Source organism: Trachypithecus francoisi, unplaced genomic scaffold (genome assembly GCF_009764315.1).
Source record: "Trachypithecus francoisi isolate TF-2019V2 unplaced genomic scaffold, Tfra_2.0 Lachesis_group4, whole genome shotgun sequence".
Classification (NCBI taxonomy): Eukaryota; Metazoa; Chordata; class Mammalia; order Primates; family Cercopithecidae; genus Trachypithecus; species Trachypithecus francoisi.
In genome coordinates this window covers 24,085,055-24,104,885 of record NW_022681469.1, presented here as the reverse complement: position 1 = coordinate 24,104,885, position 19,831 = coordinate 24,085,055, and the positions used below count along the sequence as shown (strand labels likewise).

Here is a 19,831-nt window from a genome sequence, read left to right as displayed (position 1 = left end):
CTTGGCCAGATGACAATGGCAATGACCCAGGCACAGGAAAGAGTGAGGACCATATCAGATCACATGATATTCCAAATTTATCAGAGTGCTGGGAGTCAGAATAAATAGAAATGTCAGTCAAAGGTGTTATTTGGGGAAGGCGATGGAAGGTCCATGATGGACTGAGATTCAGATAGAGGAGATGACTTTCCTTTCATTCATTCTTCTGTTTAAATCTACCGGATTTAACACAAACTCTGAGGACCTTCTCCAGAATCTGAATTGCGTATCCCCAGGTCACTTAGTTTTTATAACCCAACAAGGGCAACATATTCAATAGACTATCACCAAAAGCCTTTCTGAGAAGCTTGTATTTATTCATCTTGCCTGAGACTGGGCAAAGGGGGCAGGTGTCTGGTTTTTGTTACTGCATAGAAATACAACTTTGGTTTCGTTGATGTGAACGAATAAGCACTGCATGTGAACTGAAATCACACTATGTCTAAACAGAGGACTCTGTGGCACTTTTCTTACTAAAAAGTTGTTAAGTTTGGCAATCCTCACTCTGTTCCAGTCAAACATTTTCTTAACCATATTAGGTTATATGGAAATAAGCCAATGTCGTGGCTGGTGTATGAGTAGGTCTTCTGCACCGAGGCAGTTTTCTTGAGAGCATTTTCTCACTGGTTTAAAAGGAATAGAGACAAATGTGGCTCAGAGTATATTTTTAAATATGGCTGGAAAGAAAAATAAAAATTCACTGATCCAAAAAGAATTCAGAATTGCAGCTAGACCAAAGTCAGATTTTTAAGCTAGAAGACTTAGAGAGATTTGGATATTTGCTTACTTCTTATTGAAAGACTCTATCTATTTTTAAAAAGCCCAGCCAACCTTAACACAGATATGAGGAAATCAGAACAAAATTGCATCATCTGTTCCATAATTGTCCAATGTTGTTCTCGTTGCTTAATCTCGTGGGTTAGAAAACCAGCATTTAAGCTCTGGATTCACTACATTCTGAGTAATCCTAGACACTGGGCTTAATTTCATTATTTGTCAAATGGGGGATGATATACTACCTATATCATAGGATTCTTAGGAAAATCCAATGAGATAATGCATGATTCAACTATTACCAAAAAAGCATATTATGGGCCTTCTGTCTTTCAAACTACAACACTTGGAGAAAAGTAGCAGCAGAAAAAATAGCTTTTTTTCTGCTATTACTGTAACTCTGATACAGTTATCTGCTTTTCATTTAGATTTATCTTATTCTGCTTTGACAACTAATAATTATGCATTCATATATCCATTCCTTTATTCAGAATATTGAGTTATTCAGAATATTAGCAAGTGCCAAGCTCTCAATTAGGAGCTCTTAATTCTCATCTTTGCAAATAGATGATAAATCTATAAAAGCTCCCCCCAACTTATCGTTACTCTTTTGAAATATTTTTATTTCAAGATACATGTTGGCCATTCATTCATTCCATGTATATTTATTGAGTGACTACTAAATGGCAGGCAACTGCAAAGTGCTGAGGAATCATTAGTAAACACAATAGATACATCCTCATGGAGATTTCAGTCTAGTAGAAAAGACAGATATTAAATACATAAGTACTCAAACATAAATATCATTGCGAATTGTGATTGTGCATGAAGACAAAGAGCAGAGACTTATAACAGGGAATGACATGGAAGTAAAATCTTAAAAATCTATATGTCTAATGCAACAAATTTTAATTTACAATACCTTGGCAATAAATGGATAGGATACTTAAAAACGTTATCATCTAATTGTCCTGTAACACAAAAATTGGTGTTTTCAGGGTGTCGCAATTATTTAATACTATTCCAATTTTTACTTTGTGGGTTTAAGAAAGGCTAAGAATTATCTAAGTAAGAAGTATGCCTTTGTCATTAGGTAATGGTGAGGGACTCATTTCTGGTCTCTGTGGCCAGTAAGCTCTAGATCCATGCAAGAAATTGAAAGCAAGCTTGTGTGACTGGATCACAAGAGAGAGGCACAAGAGGAAGCTGGAGAGGCAGGCTGGGCTAGATCATACATGACATTGTAGGCCATGGGAAGAGTTGGATCTGTATTCTAGATGCACTATAAAGCTACTGAAATGTTTTAAGCAGGGCAGTGACATGATTAGATTTATGTTTTTAAAAAGGTAATTGTTTGCAGATGGCTGGAAGATTAGAACAGAAAGACCAGTTGGGAGGCTCTTGGAAGGGTCCAGATGAGATGATGGTGGCTTGGATTTGAGTGACAGCAACAATAATGAAGATAAATGGACCATTTTCGGCAAATATCCTGAAGGGAGAATCACCTGGATTTAGTCATTTACTGTAGAGGGAGTAATGGTAGATGAGGAAGGAGAAAGTGTAGGAAATGATTCCCAAGTTCAGAGCTTAAGCAACCAGGTAAATATTGGTGTCATTTGCTAAGATGGGAAAAACTTGGGAAACATGGACTGTGTTCAGTTCTATCCTGTTTGCTGAGGGGGAAAAAAAAACAAAAAACATGGCGGGGGGAGTAGTGGTGGAACTTTTTGTGATTTACAGAGAGGAAACAAAATTATAAAGCTTAACACCTGTCTTCAGAATGCTTGCACCCTAAGCATTAAATCCACTGTTGATATTTCCTTAACAGACTTTCTCAAACCACCAGAGGCTCTACTATGATGTGGGTTATCTCACTCCTAGAATTTATTCTCTCTTCACCCTTCCTCTGTGTGTGTCTACATATAACGCAATTGATTTTAATAATTTAATTTGCTACACCTTTGGATTATCTCATTTATCAAGGCATCAGTCGATCTTAAAAACTAGATCTTTAATTTCTTTAATTTTTTAAGTTCAGGGGTACATGTGCAGGATGTGCAGGTTTGTTACACAGGTAAATGTGTGTCATGCGGGTTTGTTATACAGATTATTTCATCACCCAGGTATTAAGCCTAGTACCCATTAGTTGTTTTTCCTAATCCCTTCTCCCCTCCCACCCTCAACCCTCCAATAGGCCCCAGTGTGTGTTGTTCCCCTCTATGTGTCCATGTGTTCTCATCATTTAGCTCCCACTTATAAGTGAGAACAAGCAGTCTTCAGTTTTCTGTTCCTGCATTAGTTTGCTAAGGATAATGGCCACCAACTCCATTCATGTCCTTGCGAAGGATATGATCTCAAACCAGATCTTTAAAGGCAATATTTTTTTTGGGGGGGTGCTTCTATAATATTGGCAGTGAATAACGACAATAGAAGTCTTTACCATTTTGTCTTCCTGTTATTTGCTGTAACTCAACTACAAATGTTCCAACTTCTCCAGTGGTGTATGTGGAAACAAGGAGAATTCACAGAAAGAAAGTGTGATCAATTTGATTCCCCTGAGAGCCATTGGTAGAGTACTAAGCTCTACAGTACTTAGTAATGCAAAAACAAAGTGATATTTAGTGATCAAGATTTATGTACAAAAATGTCCATCACAGCACTACTTATAATAGCCCAAACCTGAAATACTCTCAATGTCCAGTGATAAGGGAATGATTACATATAACTGTAAAGTTATCAATCATATTTTTAAAATTGTGTAAAAATATGTATAATATGATAAGTGAAAAAATTGAGTGCATAACATCACATTTGTTTTTAAAATAAATCTTATGTTTGTTGAAAAGAAAGACTGGAAGGAAATATATTGAAACTTTAAAGTAATCTCATGGTGGGAAGGATGAAAAAGAGACTTTATAATTATTTTCTGCATAATTTCTTTCTTTCTTTTTTTTTGAAACGGAGTCTCGCTCTGTTGCCCAGGCTGGAGTGTGGTGGCATGATCTTGGCTCACTCCAACCTCCACCTCCTAGGTTCAAGCAATTCTCTGCCTCAGCCTCCTGAGTAGCTGGGATTACAGGTGCCCATCACCAAGCCTGGCTAATTTTTTTGTATTTTTAGTAGAGACGGGGGTTTCACCATCTTGGCCAGGCTGGTCTTGAACTCCTGACCTTGTGATTCACCTGCCTCGGCCTCCCAAAGTGTTGCGATTACAGGCATGAGCCACTGCACCCGGCTTCTGCATAATTTCTGTATTTTCTATAATAAAATGCATATTTGCATACTTTCTATAATAAAATGTATATCTATATAGCACTCAAAGATGGCATAACTTCTACAGATTTGATGATTTTTGTTAGTGGAAGAGATCCGAGTTATCTGCGAGTTACCGGCAGCGAATCCATAGGGGTCCACAGCAACTTCAGTCCTTGCCTCCTCAGAAGAAAGAATTCAACTGAGGGGCATGTAAAGCAGAAAAAGAGATAGAGGCAAGTTTCAGAGCAAGACTGGAAGTTTATTTTAAAAAGCTTTAAAACAGGAAAGAAAGGTGCATTTGGAAGAGATTCAAGCAGGCACGTGAGTGTTAAAGAGAGAAGGTCAAGTGTCCTGTTTAACCGTGATCCCAGGACTTTTATAAGCTTGCCTTTTCCCCATGATCTTCCTTAGGGTGGGCATGCGCAGAGCCCTTCTTACTCTTGAGAAATGCGCACATGCAGTGATTTTAGGGAGTTAGACACATGCCCATCTGTGGTTTTCTTCCTTCTTCCGGTAGAGAGTACCCAGGAGCTCTTAGTTCGTCATTTTTGTCTCCTAATATGCATTTCCAGGAAGCTGTTTCTCTCTGGGGTCTGCATTCAGTTAACACTTTAAATATTAACAGGTATGGACCATCAGGAGATTGTCTCTTTCTGGCTGCTGTGAATTATCATTTTTAGAGAGGCAAAGGGATAATTGCCAAACATCACCTGACATTTCTAGTGCTCATAACTGACTCCCCGCTCATAACTGACTACATGTAACAATTTGGGTCCTTTTTCAGTAGAATGGAATAGAAATAAAAGCAGTCCTGAAAACCAGCAATGAATAATTGTGAAGTACTGCCTGAGAAACTGTGGGGTATAAAGTGGTGTGAAAATGTGATTGCTCATTCATGGATCTTATGATCAAGTTCCCACACTCCTGGATTTCCCTTGTTTGGGTTCAAACAGCCTAAGAACATAGTAAGGGCAGTTTTGATTTTCGTCTCTGAGGTTTTTCTTTTAAGCCACATCAGGAAATGAAGGAACACAGACAGACAGCGGGAGAAATACACTCACAAAACAACCTAAGTATCTGTGCAGCCTCAATATCATTTAAATTCTGGCTAAGTTTAAGGTTTTTCCTTTTTTTGTTTCCTCCTTCGCTCTTCTAGTGTATTCCACATAATGTAGTTATAGCTCTGCTCAAGGTTCTGGAATGGCATTTGTGTGTAAGCTTAGTTATTTTAAGTCATCCACAGTTGTTTTTTAACCCTTTAAAAGTAAATTGTCACAATCACCTCTTTATATGCCAGATATATAAGAATTATTGTCTTGTCTCTGGACGGTATGTTTTAGAACTTTTCCTTATGAAGCTGCAAGACATGTTTTATACTTAAGCTTATCAGCTCTATTTAGCCTATAATTGTGTCTGCATAATGCCAGAATTGTCATTTCAACAGAGACCGAGAGCTCCCCAACAGTTATTTGGTGGCAACTGCCAAAAATTTTTATTGAATTAATTTATCTTTTTCACTTAATTCAATCCACTTAGCTATAAATGTTGAACCCAGTGAAACTTCTGGTTTTTGGGGGATTTTTTTGGCATATGAATGGAAGCATTGCTATGTTTAAAAATACTATCCTTTAGAGATAAACATTATGGGATGTTCAATATGAAATATTTTATCAGTGTGGAAATGGGTTTCATTAACCCGTCTGTATCTGCACGTCATCCTTCATCTGGTTAAAATTCCACATTTTAAAAAAGATAGCAGCTTGGGTTTAATTTTGTGGCCATATAAGACTGAAGTTTGATACTGTCCACATTACCATCAACCAGCTAATGTATTACCAATAAAAACATCAGTACTATTCTTCAGTGAGATTCTCATTGTCCACTTTGTATGAGTTTTCAGTGTAGCCCTGGGAAGAAGGGCACTGGAGAATGATGTTTTCATCAAGATTTAGAAGTGAAAGAGATTGAGCTTCTGGAGACCTCATTTATTCACTTAACCCACATTTATTGAGAAACTGCTATGTGCTCAGAGCTATGCTAGACACTGGGGATACAGAAATGAATATGACATAAGTAATTGAATATTTATTTGCCCACTAGAGTGTTAGCCCTCTGAGGACAGTGATCTTGTCTCTCTCCATCTCTGCTGTCTCCTTAGCAACTCCCATTTAATAACTGGAAATAGAATCCCAAGGTGGGCCTAACTTTTTGTCTCATGAGATACGAATAGTAGAAGAGAAAATCTCAAACTTTTCCCCCATATGAGGAATGATATTCACAGAAAAGACCCACTTAGAGGAAGACAAATAGGCCTTTTTCTTCCACTGAAGAAAGATGCCTAGAATCCAGTTGAACGGGTTTATATGGATAGCTTTGAATCCTTCCTAATATTTTAAAAAGTAAATCACATGAAACCTCACATTTTGATGTCACATCGGAGTAGCAACAATACTGTGATGAGAACCCCACACAGAAAGCCGCTGTGGTGGGCCACCATACCTGACGGAAGATCTGTTTTGATGTTCAAATGCTTTGAGATTAGGACGGTTGCTGGAAGTATTTATCGCTTGTTATACTTTCTCTGCTGTGTAATTACTGCAAAGACAGGCCAGATTGCAAGGGCCACAAAGGATCAGTTCTTGAGATAATTATTTGAAAACTGTTTAGCCCATGATAGCAGTTAGAAATCAAGCAGTAGGTCAGGCGCGGTAGCTCACGCCTGTAATCCCAGCACTTTGGGAGGCCGAGACGGGCGGATCACGAGGTCAGGAGATCGAGACCATCCTGGCTAACACGGTGAAACCCCATCTCTACTAAAAATGCAAACAGCCAGGCGTGGTGGCGGGTGCCTGTAGTCCCAGCTACTCAGGAGGCTGAGGCAGGAGAATGGTGTGAACCCCGGAGGTGGAGCTTGCAGTGAGCCAAGATGGTGCCACTGCACTCCAGCCTGGGCGATAGAGCGGGACTCCATCTCAAAAAAAAAAAAAAAAAATCAAGCAGTAGATTCTTCCGATGTCTAAAAGCAGATGTAGTGATTGATTTATCCTAAAATAAAAAATAACCAGCTCCTGCTTAATGAACTCGGTTGTTAACTAATCAAACACAGGCAGAATGGTGGTCTACAAAAAGAACAGATTTGGGGAACCAGCTCCTCCCATAACTAGCTAAGAAGCCTTGGGTAAACCATTTAACCTTTCTAGGCCTTTCTAGGTCTTATTTATAAAATGTTGCCAATAATGCTTGTCTTACCTCCAGGGTTGCTATGAAAATCATTTAAGAATAGGGATATGAAAGCCCTGTTTACTGTAAAAGTGCTATGTATTTGCATTCTTAACCCATTTGTGATGTCACTAGGCACTTGGAAATCAGCCTACAAATGGCTGATCTGATTGATGACAGAAGCATAATTGCCCTGTGACCAACCCACTTCATCCCTACCAAACATTCCAGACATTTCAGTGCAGGAATAAGGTCTATGGGAAAAAGTCAAAAGGAGACTGATCAGAGGAATTCCACTGGCCCTTCCCAGGGCCCTGTGCACAAAATGGTCCCCTGTGCATTGTTATTTTGCTGTGTTTGCCGATGTCCACAACTTCCTAGACATTAGCAGATGGATATCTGGGTGATGATGAACAGACAGAGTGTGATATTTTACCAGTTTTCTAGTGCAAAGGCCTCTGTATCTAATCTATGGGCTTGCAGCCTTCACTAGTTACTCTTTCAGTTGAATGTGCAAAGAGATAAAGTACTGCCTGCCTTTCTTTAAAATGCTGAGGAATGACATCTAGTGAATTTTTTTAAGGCTACAGATACTGATCGTTTTGCTTTTGGTTGCAAGGGTAGACAAGGTGATTCTAGATCCTGACCTGAGCCCTGTGTCCTGCTGCTGCCCAGATTCTCTCTGTCAGCGTTTCATGCTTGCCACTGACTGAGCTCAAGGCTCTGGATTAGGTCTTACCACACAGCTCTGTGGCAAAGAGGAGATGTGGGCAATGCCAGTTGGTTAGAAAGTGGGAAAGAGGAACAGGATATTTCCACTTAGGGTGTTATTTTGCTTTGTTTTTTGCTTACCTTAAGCAACTGGCCATAAAGGAAATATATGGCCCTGTCCTTAGGTGGTTAAATTTCAATCAATAGTTTAACATTAGAAAAAGTTTTAAGCATACTTTAAACAAACAAGAACATATTAGAAATAGGAACATGAAATGTATTTATTACATCAATAAAGTGTGCCTAAATTTTTCAGAGTTGACTTAACTGCATAATAGATAATCCGATTGCTTTGATAACGTGTAGCCTGAACTAGAAGGTATTGACTTGAGATATTCCTTCTTTGTGAATATCAAAAATTTCTAAGTACAACCTTTATTGATAAGACTGTCAAAAATTGAGTATAATAGAATTAAATTGGTTCAATTTTGTCAAACTGGAAATTATTAAATTTATCCTATATGCTAGAGGCTGTGCTAAATTCTACAGATAACAGATAAATGAGGCTGGGCAAGGTGGCTCACACCTGTAATCCCAGAAATTTGGGAGGCCGAGTCGGGCAGATCACCTGAGTTAGGAGTTCGAGACCAGCCTGGCCAACATGGTGAAACCCCGTCTCTACTAAAAATACAAAAATTAGCTAGGTGTGGTGGTGGGCGCCTGTAATCCCAGCTACTCAGGAAGCTGAAGCAGGAGAATCACTTGAACCTGGGAGGCAGAGGTTGAATCGGTGAGCTGAGATCATGCTACTGTACTCCGGCCTGGTGACAGAGTGAGACTTCATCCCAAAAAAAAAAGAAGATAAATGATATGACTCTTACCTTTGCACAGATGTCCATACTGTTTCCTCAGCTTTGCCTCCTCAACCATGAGGGTTCTAATCTTCATAGTTGCTTCTCTTCGACAAGCTCTATTTATTTAGGAAGCCACACACAGGCACATAGGCAGAAGAAGAGAAGACTGTATCCATTGGAAAATTTAATATACATAAAAATTTAGTGCACCATTTCTTACCACTTGCTGAAACCTAGGTGACTTAACATCACGCCTCACAAACAACAGTCAGTGCTTGTTGATAATGATGACAGTGGTAGTGGCAGTGGTGACGATTACGATGATTAAGACAAGAGAAACAACTGCCACTGCCTTTCCACAAACTTTGGACTTTTTATTATCTACACTAGGTCTTTCATGATGAGTGGTAGTTATACCCAGTTTAAACTTCAGGTACACCATGACTCTGTGAAGAGAAAGATATATTTTTCTCAGTGTCTCTTATGCCTGTAGCCACTGGAAACTTATCAAACACTGACGTCAGCTACTTTCCCATGAGAAGTTCAGAAATTTCATAAGACCACAAATGACTTTCTCTTTCCTATTTGCTCCACACAAGTACAGAACTCTTTATGAAGCTTAAAAATAAACATTTGACCTTCATGGATACATTCTCAATGCTTCTCCAATCAGAAATCATCTTGCCTGTAAAAATCCACCCTCATTCTTCTATTAACAATTGAAAGATCTCGGATGATGCAAATAGCATCGCAGATTACTCTTCATTAAATGATTGTCCAAGAGAAAGGAGAAAAGGCACCTGTGATTAGGCACCATTTTAAGATATCAAAGCCCATCTTTTGTACTATTATAGAACAGGATAAGATCTGGTGGGGTTTTTTTTCATAGTATTACAAAATTGGCTCCTCTGAGAACATACATCTAAGCTATATCCTTTGCACTCCATAAAATTTTAAGAAGAACTCAGCAAAATTTCCCTGGGTAGCTTCCTAGTCTTGGGACCTGATGGTATAGAAATAAGCTAGGAATTGAGTCATTCTACTTTCTAGATGCAGAATAACAAAGAAGAAGGCAGAGAAAGGAGCTGATAATATTCATGAAGGGTCAACAGCACGCTAGGTTCAATGCTAGGCACTTTATGTGTTATCTCAATCATCACTCAACAACAGACTTTTTTCTTTCATTCCTTTCTTTTTTTCTGAGACTGAGTCTTGCTCTGTCTCCCAAGCTGGAGTGCAATGGTGTGATCTTGGCTCACTGCAACCTCTGTCTTCCGGGTTCACACGATTCTCTTGCCTCAGCCTCCCAAGTAGATGGGATTACAGGAGCACACCACCACACTGGCTAATTTTTTTTTTTTTGTATTTTTAGTAGAGACGGGGTTTCACTGTGTTGGCCAGACTGGTCTTAAACTCCTGACCCTGTGATCTGCCCGCCTTGGCCTCCCAAAGTGCTGGGATTATAGGCGTGAGCCAATGCATCCAGCCAATAACAGACTTTTTTTTTAAGACGGAGTCTCGCTCTCTCACCCAGGCTGGAGTGCTGTGGCCAGATCTCAGCTCACTGCAAGCTCCGCCTTCCGGGTTCACGCCATTCTCCCGCCTCAGCCTCCCGGATAGCTGGGACTACAGGCGCCGCCACCTCGCCCGGCTAGTTTTTTGTAGTTTTTAGTAGAGACGGGGTTTCACCGTGTTAGCCAGGATGGTCTCGATCTCCTGACCTCGTGATCCGCCCGTCTCGGCCTCCCAAAGTGCTGGGATTACAGGCTTGAGCCACCGCGCCCGGCCAATAACAGACTTTTATGAAGCATATGATATATGCCAGAGAACATGCTAAATGCTTGGTATGGAGTGATTGATAAGACCATGCCCTTACCATTGGGAAGCCCGTACTCATGCAATGCTACCATAGAGGCATTAACCAAGTACAATGGAAGAAGGAAAAAATCCTTCAAGGTAGTTATTACTATCCTCATTTTAAAATTGAAGTAGCTGATACCTGTTAGGTATCTTTTTTAAAGAGTTTCTCTTAGGTTATTAAGTGTAGAGTTCTATGTGACCCCATAGTCAGTCTTACAACTCCATGCTGTTTTAATGGGAAAGATATATTTTCAATCCAACTGAATGATTTAAAGCTTTGTCTGCAATCCAATAAATCTGTTTGCTACAGAATGCCACAAGAATTCTGACTTTCACTGAATAATTGAGTTTTTCTTTAATTATAAGAACAATTTCCTTAATTTCCCACTTTAGCCTGTTTGGTAGCTAAATTCCTAACATATTATCATATTAATACATCTCGTCCCTCTTATCTACTCATTTATACAAATATCTGTATACATTTCCATATGCATAATTCCTTAATAACACAGAAAACATATCCCATAAAAATCAAGAGAATCTCATACAGACATAAACCTATACACTAAAATACAAGCATATTGTAAATGAATTTGTTCAAGATACATAGGCAAAATCTGAAATGGAAACATACAATTTTAAGAAATAAAGAGGCAACATTGTTCAAGGGCTTGATGTTCAAAAGAGCTACATGAAATAATGTGGGGAAGGTGGGTGGTTAAAAGTGAGGAGGAAAAACAGTGGATACTAAGTGGATACTAAGCAAGGGGTTGGATGGATGGTGAAATTTCATGGCATTCTTAAGATGATAAGTAGTCCCTGTATTTGGATTGCCTTGGTATGGGCCACTTGCAAAAACATTCAATATTTCCCTTCTAAGATATGGTAAGCCAAAAAATATATATGGAAAGTTCACTAAGTCATTGGTAAATAATCCAGTGTTGACTTTTAATTTAGAAATAACTGACCAAATTGATCCCAGCCTTCCCAACTACAATTCTCCCCCTGCAGAGTACATTGATTTGTATTATCTTATTGTTTTCTCTCATTGTTTGTCTTTCTTTTTACTATTTTATTTTCCTACTGGTACAATATATGACCAGAGATAGTGAACCTTCATGATTTTATATATTTTGAGCTCATAAATTCCCTTGAGTTGTCATCTTTCCAGACTAAAGCTTCATCTTTTTCTATTCACATGTTCTAAAAATAATCTTGTTAATGATGTATAACATATAGAGAAGTGCACAATTTATAATTGTACAGAATGATGGACTTTCACAGAATGAACACAACTGAGTAGTCAGCATCCAGATCACAAAACAGAGTACTACTTGCACTCAGAAGCCCCCCAAATGTTCCTTCAGAGTCATGCCTTCCCCCACCCAGCCACTACCTCATGATAACCATTATTCTGATTTCTAACATGAAATATCAATTTTGTCTGGGCTTCGGTTTTTATATTAATGAAATCATACAGTAATTTTTTGTTGTGTTGTTTACATTATGATTCTGAGATTGATTGCCTGAGCAACACTTAGATCATTCTAATTCCTATATAGGGTTTCATTGTTTACCTCCCACGATTTATCCATTTTGCTGTTGATAGACATTGATGTTGTTTCCATTTCTTGGCTATTACTAATAGTACTGCTATCAACATTCAAGTTCATGTCTTCTGGTGAATATATGCATGGATTTTTGTTGTATATACGCCTATGAGTAAGATCTCTGGGTCACAGGGTATACAAATATTCAGCTTTAGCACGTGCTGCCAAATCTTTTTCCCAAGTGATTTTGCCAATTTATATTCCCACAGCAGTGCATGAGCATTTCAGCTGCTCACTAACATTTTGATTTATGTCTTTTAAATTTTAGCTATTCTAGTGGCCTGAGCTTTAGTCCATCATAAGTTTCCATTTGAATTTTGCTAATGATTAATGAGGTTGAGCACTTTTTCATATGCTTGTTGACTTTTTTGTCTTTTTGTTTTTGTTTTTGTTTTGAGACAAGGTCTCTCTCTGTCCCCAGGCTGGAGTGCACTGCCACGGTCATGGCATACTGTGGCCTTGACCTCCCCGGCTCAAGAGATCCTCCCACCTCAGCCTCCCAGGTAGCTGAGACTATAGGCATGCACCACCACACCTGGCTAATTTATTTTTTAGTTGTTGGCAATTGTAAATATCTTCTTTTGTGAAATGCCTGTTGAAATCGTTACTTATTTCTCTATTAGATCATCCATCTTTTTCTTTTTGATGTGTGGAAATTGTTTATATATTCCGGATACAAGTTCTTTGTCATCCATATTGCTAATATTATTTTCTTAATCTGTGGCTTGCATCGTCACTCTTTTTATGGTTTTTAGTTTTAATGCAACACAAGTTTTTTATTTTTATGTCCTGTTTACAAAATCTTTGCCTATCCCAAAATCATGGAGATTTTTTTTTTTTTCTGAAAGCCCAAATGTGTAAGTTTTCACATTTAGATCTACAATCAATCTGAAAGAATTTGCGGGAATGATGCTAAATAGAGGTCAAGTTTTGATTTTCCTTTTTCCATATAGATATTCATTTAGGTGTGAGATGATGTTACTTTCCTACAGATAGGGATTGTCTTACCTTCTGGTTGTTTCGATAGAGTTGGGAAAGTTCTCTTCAGTGAAACGGGGCTGAGCTGACCTACAAACTCCTCTTCCATTTTTCATGACTCCTTCAACCTCTGGTTTGCTCCCTCTCCGTGGCTGAACTCTCCAAGGGAACTAAGGTTGTATCCCAGACCATTTATCACAGTGTAATCTGCATACAGTAAAATTTGCTCTTTTCAGTGTACAGTTCTGCAAGTTTTGACGAGTGCATGTAGTTACATAACAATCACCATGAATAAGATATAGCACAGCTCTGTCACCCCAGAATGGTCCTTCCCTCTTGCACTTAAAGTTGTTTTCTACTCAGCTCCACAGACTGCTAAGACTCTGCTCTGCTTCTCAGAAATGTTCCACTTAGTTTCTCTCTTGTATCCTCTTGTCCTTTGTATCTTCAGTACACCAAATTCCTTGAGGGGGAAATCACTGAATGTGAGATTACTTTTCCAGGCCTTCCTTCTCTCTAAGATGTTGGCCCCTCAAGTCCTGGTTACCACAACGGTTCTGGGATGCCTCCAGATTAATTTTGGTTTTGTGGAATATTATCCAGAGTTTCTAGTTGTTCTCAATGAAAGCACTGGACTGCCACAAGGTATTCCATTTAGGCAGACACCTACGTCAGTCTAGCTGCATTCCAAAAACTCATCAACAATCTCCTCCAAAACATTTAAAGAAAAATGTTGTATAGAACTCAAAAAAAGTAAAAGAAAATGTCAATGTTGGCAGCTATGGCTGCTTCATGTATCCAGTCATGGAAGGAGCTTCGGAATAAAACAAATCTGGGTTTTAATTCTAACTCGGTCATTTATTAACTATGTGACAATGAATCTTACTTCCAAGTGGGAATAATAAAAAACAATTAGTTTCACAGTTTTCTTGTGAAGATTACATGAAAGAACAGGTATCAAGTACCTTGCAAATAGTAGGCATTCAATAAATTATAGATATTATTATGTAATATATTATCGTTTCTCTTAGAGTTATAAAATGCACTCATCTCTTAGAAATAATAGAGAAGGAGTAGGGGTAGGTGGACTTGAAAAGTAATACTCTTCTCTGAGCACCCTGTTAGATGCTGAAAAGGGGGAACTTGGTTGAACTTGTTTTATTCAAAATGACATCAAGGTCATTCACATACACAATACTTTTTTTTTCATGAAAAGATGAATTGAAGTACTGTTGCAAATCTATCCCAAATGCTTCATGTTACAGATGAAGGAATTGAGTGGTTAAATGACATTTTCAAGAGCAATTCACTTGTTAGTATTTATTTAAATGACCCAAATTCCCAAGATCATATATTTCTTTTCTTCTAACATACTCCTAGCTCCCATGTTTAACTATAAATGCAAAGCAGAGACAATAATGTTTCATTATTACTGACTCATTCTGACTAAAACGTATCGATCTATTTTTAAATATTTTATTTTAATTTCCATCCCCACAAATTATGTGACTTTCTGCCAACTATGATTGAAATAGCTACTTGCCATTCCTTTCCCATTTTAAGGATTATGTCCTGTAGCTTTTCATTTTTCTGTCTGCTATTAAGAAATGATCTGCCTTATCCTGTAATGTATGAAAGGAGCTCGTGCAAGCCTGTAGAACACAGCTCTTTTGAAGTCTACCAAGCAAAAAAGGGAGTGGGGAACCTCCATCCCTCTGGGCACTGGATAAAAAGGTGACCATGTGCTTCTTTGGCACTTTCATCTCTGGGCAGGGACAGATCCTCACGCTTTCCAGCAAGGGCAGCCCAGTGGGGATCGTTTTATGGTAAGACCCTCTGTCCAGCACATCTTTCAGCATTGTGTACTCTATGAACAGACATATGAGGCTGAATCTCACATGGACTAAGTAACTTGGAAGAGTTTCATGATCCCAGAGCACACAGCCATCTCATAAAAGCCTCACACCAGGCTTCTCAAGGGCTCTGCCTGGAACATGCTTCCATCAGATCTTTACATTGGGGGCTTCTTCCTAGAAATGTGTTTTTAGTCTAGATGTCTCCTGTTCAGAGAGACTATCCCTCACCAACCAACCTCCAGGGACCCTCAGTGAACTTCTTTACATCCTGCTGTTTTTTATTTGCTCACCATCAGAAATGTGTGTTGTCTGAACTACAGAAGAACATAAGCTCCATGGAAGCAGAGCCCTTGTACATCACTGTGTGCTGTGTCCTGCAGCAGAGGACTCACTCAGTGAACAAGCAAATGTGCTCCTGTATCCACCAAATACACCCAGCACGGTGGGTCAGGCCCTGGCTTTGATACTGGCCTCACCACTAGTGGGGTGAATTTCGGCAAATGACTTCAGCCAAGGAACTTCTCAGTGCTTATCCTAAGATAAGAATATGTATTTTACAAGGTTGTTACAGTCATCAAATGAAATAATGTGTGCAATGTGTTTAGCACAAGACCTATCACTGAAAAATACTTAACAAACAATAGTTATTATTATTATTTCCATAATGAAAGCAAATCATATTATGAAAAAGTCACTGAGGAATTGTTTTATAAAAATGATAATGTTGAAATCAGAGACCCTAATTCAACCATGTAAGATAAAATTTTAATTAATGAAAATCTGGGTCTTCTTATTAGTTATTTACAATTATTGATTTTTGTAAAGGATCCCTAATTTAACCTTTGCAATGATTCTCTGTTGAAATAAGTTATCATAACATCCTCCCCTCTTTCCCCACCACCAGCCTCTTAGTATCCATTTGGGAAATGCCATCTTTTTTTTGTTTGTTTGTTTTTTGTTTTTTTTGTTTTGTTTTGTTTTGTTTTTGAGACGGAGTCTCACTCTGTCGCCCAGGCTGGAGTGCAATGGCGCAACCTCAGCTCACTGCAAGCTCCGCCTCCTGGGTTCACGCCATTATCCTGCCTCAGCCTCCCGAGTAGCTGGGACTACAGGCAGGCGCCACCACGCCCAGCTACTTTTTTGGATTTTTAGTAGAGATGGGGTTTCACCATTCACAGGACGGTCTCAATCTCCTGACCTTGTGATTCACCCGCCTCAGCCTCCCAAAGTGCTGGGATTATAGGCGTGAGCCACCATGCCCAGCCTGCCATCTTTCTGAGAATACTTGCAATAGAGATTTTAAATTAGGATATTAACCGTCTCCTGTAAATATGTGCTAGCAATGTTTTTCTAGAAATGTTTAACTAGAAAGGTGCTAGTTACAGTTGTTCATGCTACTAAATGACTTTTGCTAGAGGTTACCTGAGGGTTCTAAGAAAATCACTATACTTAGAGGACTAGAAATCGGATCAAGAGGGAAGAAATTACTTCTTTCTTTTTATTACACCTTGGTTCTCCCACAGTAAATGTTTTCATATAAAACTCATTTCTCCCCATGCCTGAGGAGATGGTTAAATCAAAGGAGCAATAACTAGACCCTGGCTGTTTGCCACTGGCTGCAATGGGGACTCGGGGAGGAAGACAGGCTCATTTGCCTAACAGGGCCCAGCTCCCTTCCCGTCTTCCTTCATCTTGGGCCTTTTCCTTCCTTACTACCTCCGGTCTAGACTCAGCTTTCCCTGCAGAGACCTTTGGCAACTGCTTCTGAGCCAGGGCAGCCAGCATCTGTGTGTCGGGCACTGCTTTAAGCCATGGCTTAAAGGGCTCAAGTGAGAAATGGTTCACTCGGGCATCTATTTGAAGTTGCAAGGTAACTGATGGGAGAGAAAGATCTTAACACAGGGAGTGAGATGCTTTAGTAACTCTGGCCCTTAGACCCTAAATCTGAAAATAGAAAGGAAAGAGATTATCTGAAAGCAAACTCTACTGTTAGTGATTCTGCCATTCATTTTATGTTTTCTCTTGAAAGCCTTTCTGTCTTTGTCTCACTAACAAGATAGTTCATGGACATACACAGACACTATAGACCAAAAAGTTTTCCGCTTACAACATTTTCTTCCTTCACTTTGCCTTTATTCATTCTCAAATTTTAAAATAAAAATACTGAGGGGACTGCGAGCAGCAAAAAGAAACTTGGCAATTAAATACTGTCCCCGGGTTTGTCTTAACTATACCTCTTTCTCCAGAATAATTTATTCCGAATAATTCTGAGATGGACTCTGCAAAAATTGTATTTTCCTTAAAATGCAAATGCACAATAGCTATTTCTACCCCTGCCTTATTTCTTCCTTTAGATTCTAACAACAGTACTTGAGGAAGAAATGATACTTGAAAATATATAGTCTGTATTAACTAAAATTCATTCAACTTAATTATGTTTCCATCCTCCTTTTATTCCAGATATCATTGGAACATTTCAAGATCATCAAATCAAATTCCACAGGGATTGGTGATCAACCAGAAGGCTCAGACATCTGATTGCTGACCTGTGAGTAAAGTTTATGTTTTATTAATACTTTGGGCTCTGCTCTTTGGAATTACCCAGTCTCTGTGCCTGGTATTCTAAATTCTTACATCTCAAGATGCACTGTGAGAGACCAGTTTTTCTGCTATGGCCCTCCTACTTTACTTACGAGTTAATTAATCAGTTAGAATCCATCAAGTTTTGAAGGATCTATCAAGTCTTGTATCCTGTTTTGTAATCTGATTTTTTTTTTTGCTTTATTGTTAAATGTTTCCTGCAATGTAATTAATATCTTTCACAAAACAGTCCTGATAAATCATGAAGTCCTCACTTCTTGTGAAAATGCTAGTGACTTGAATCAATAAAGACAACATGAGTCAGCCTTCCAAGATGAATAAGCTCACCTTTGTGCAAACACTGGTGATCTCAGGAGCACTAAGTACCCCTCACTTTCGACAAATCTCTCTCACCTGGGAAGAAAACTTCTACCAGAACAAGGACCACCTAGGGAGGTGAAAGAGGGGATTTCCACTTTAGAGGATGGAGAAACCAAAGGACACTTCACTCATTCACAATTTTGCTGAGCTTGGGGCTCCAGTAGGTAGGAAAGTTCTTCAGGAGTTCAGCACACCACTCAGGCAATTGTTGTTTCAAGATTCTATCTGTTGCCCCACTGCAAGTTTTCTCAGGCTGCCATAGTGAAAATCCAGACTGGGTGGCTTAAACAACCGAGATTTCTTTTCTCACCATTCTGGAGGCTGGAAGTCTGAGATCAAGGTGTTGGCATGGTGGATTTCTCGAGGCCCTCCTTGCAGATGGCCACCTTCTCCCTATGTCTTCACATGGTCATCCCTCCAGGCACACACCTGTCTGGTGTCTTTCTCTCTGTGCCCAAATTTCCTCTTCTTGTAAAAACACCAGTCATATTGGATTAGGCCCACCCTAAAGACCTCATTTTAACTCGCTCTTTGAAGAACTTATCTCCAAATGCGGTTACATTCTGAGGTCCTGAAAGTTAGGATTTCAACGTATGAATTTGGGGGAAATACTATTCAGTCCATAATGCTGCTGCCATCATTTTCTCTCTCTAATATGCTGATTTTTTTGTTTATTGCACATGGGCTTCTCTCCGATTCTCCCCTTCTGAACTCCCTTAGCGATTACATTACTCTCAGAGCATTTGCAGTTCCTACAATGTATTATAGTCATTTGTGTACAGCTCTCATTTCCTTATGACAGTCTATAAATTCTGAAATCAGAGAGTGTGCCTTTTACATCTCTCATAGCACTAGAGGAGGTTTTGTATATAGTAGATACTTTGTAATATTTGTTAAATGAATGACTGACTGACTAAATGAATGAATGAATGGAAAGAGGATTAGATGCAGCCTCTGAACCTACAATTTATTTGCTTTAAGACTGTCTCCAAAGGATAAGTATTAATGATGCTTTCTCCTCACTTCCTGCCCCCCAAGACAAGTAGAAATAAGTTAAGGCTGAGGAGAAAGATTGAAAGAAAGGTGGGATTGACTAATGGCAGGAGAGTTACCTTTCTCCCAAAGAGGTAGGAAACAGTAAATAGCACGAGCATGCCCCAGTTAAGGTGGCCTTTCCATGAGAATAGTGTTTGGGGATCCAAGAGGGACTTACTGAGTTTAAAGCCTGTGGGACATGCAAGGGCATGTGTCTAGAAAACAATGCATATGCAGGTCTGAAGGTCAGGTGAGAACCAGAGATGTTCACAGTCACCGCCTACAGGCAGGAAGCAGCAGTGTGTCAATGGATGAGGCCACCAAGGAAGACTGTAGAGGGAGAGGAGCAGTGACTTAAAGATTCCATCAGAAATTGTATATAGAAACTTTTCCTGGTAGATAATAGGAGAAGGACCCATCCAAGAGGAAGAATACTACACAATACTTCTAATGAAGCTGTGTGAGAACATGTAGATGAGCTAATGTGTGTGTCTATTTTTTCTCCTCTTGCGTTTTTGGACCTATTTTGTTCCTTCTCTGTCCTGTCTTTTGGGGGCTATGCCCCAAACCATTCCTGTGAGCCTAGCCCTACCCACCTTTGCTCCCTTCTTGCTAACTCCACCTATGGTCATTGTCCGACTCCCCTGCTGCCTGCTCAGGGAATCCTAGACAAACTTCC

General features: G+C 39.2%; 1 protein-coding gene across 6 annotated transcripts in view; it reads left to right on the top strand.

The window, feature by feature from the left end:
* Window positions 1–19,831, top strand: part of CALD1 (caldesmon 1) — a 236,683-nt gene that overhangs the window by 85,861 nt on the left and 130,991 nt on the right. For all 6 annotated transcript variants that reach the window (XM_033194671.1, XM_033194670.1, XM_033194675.1 and 3 more), the window contains exon 2: window positions 17,617–17,704. The gene's annotated coding sequence lies outside the window, so the exon portion shown is untranslated. The remainder of the gene's footprint in view (window positions 1–17,616; window positions 17,705–19,831) is intronic.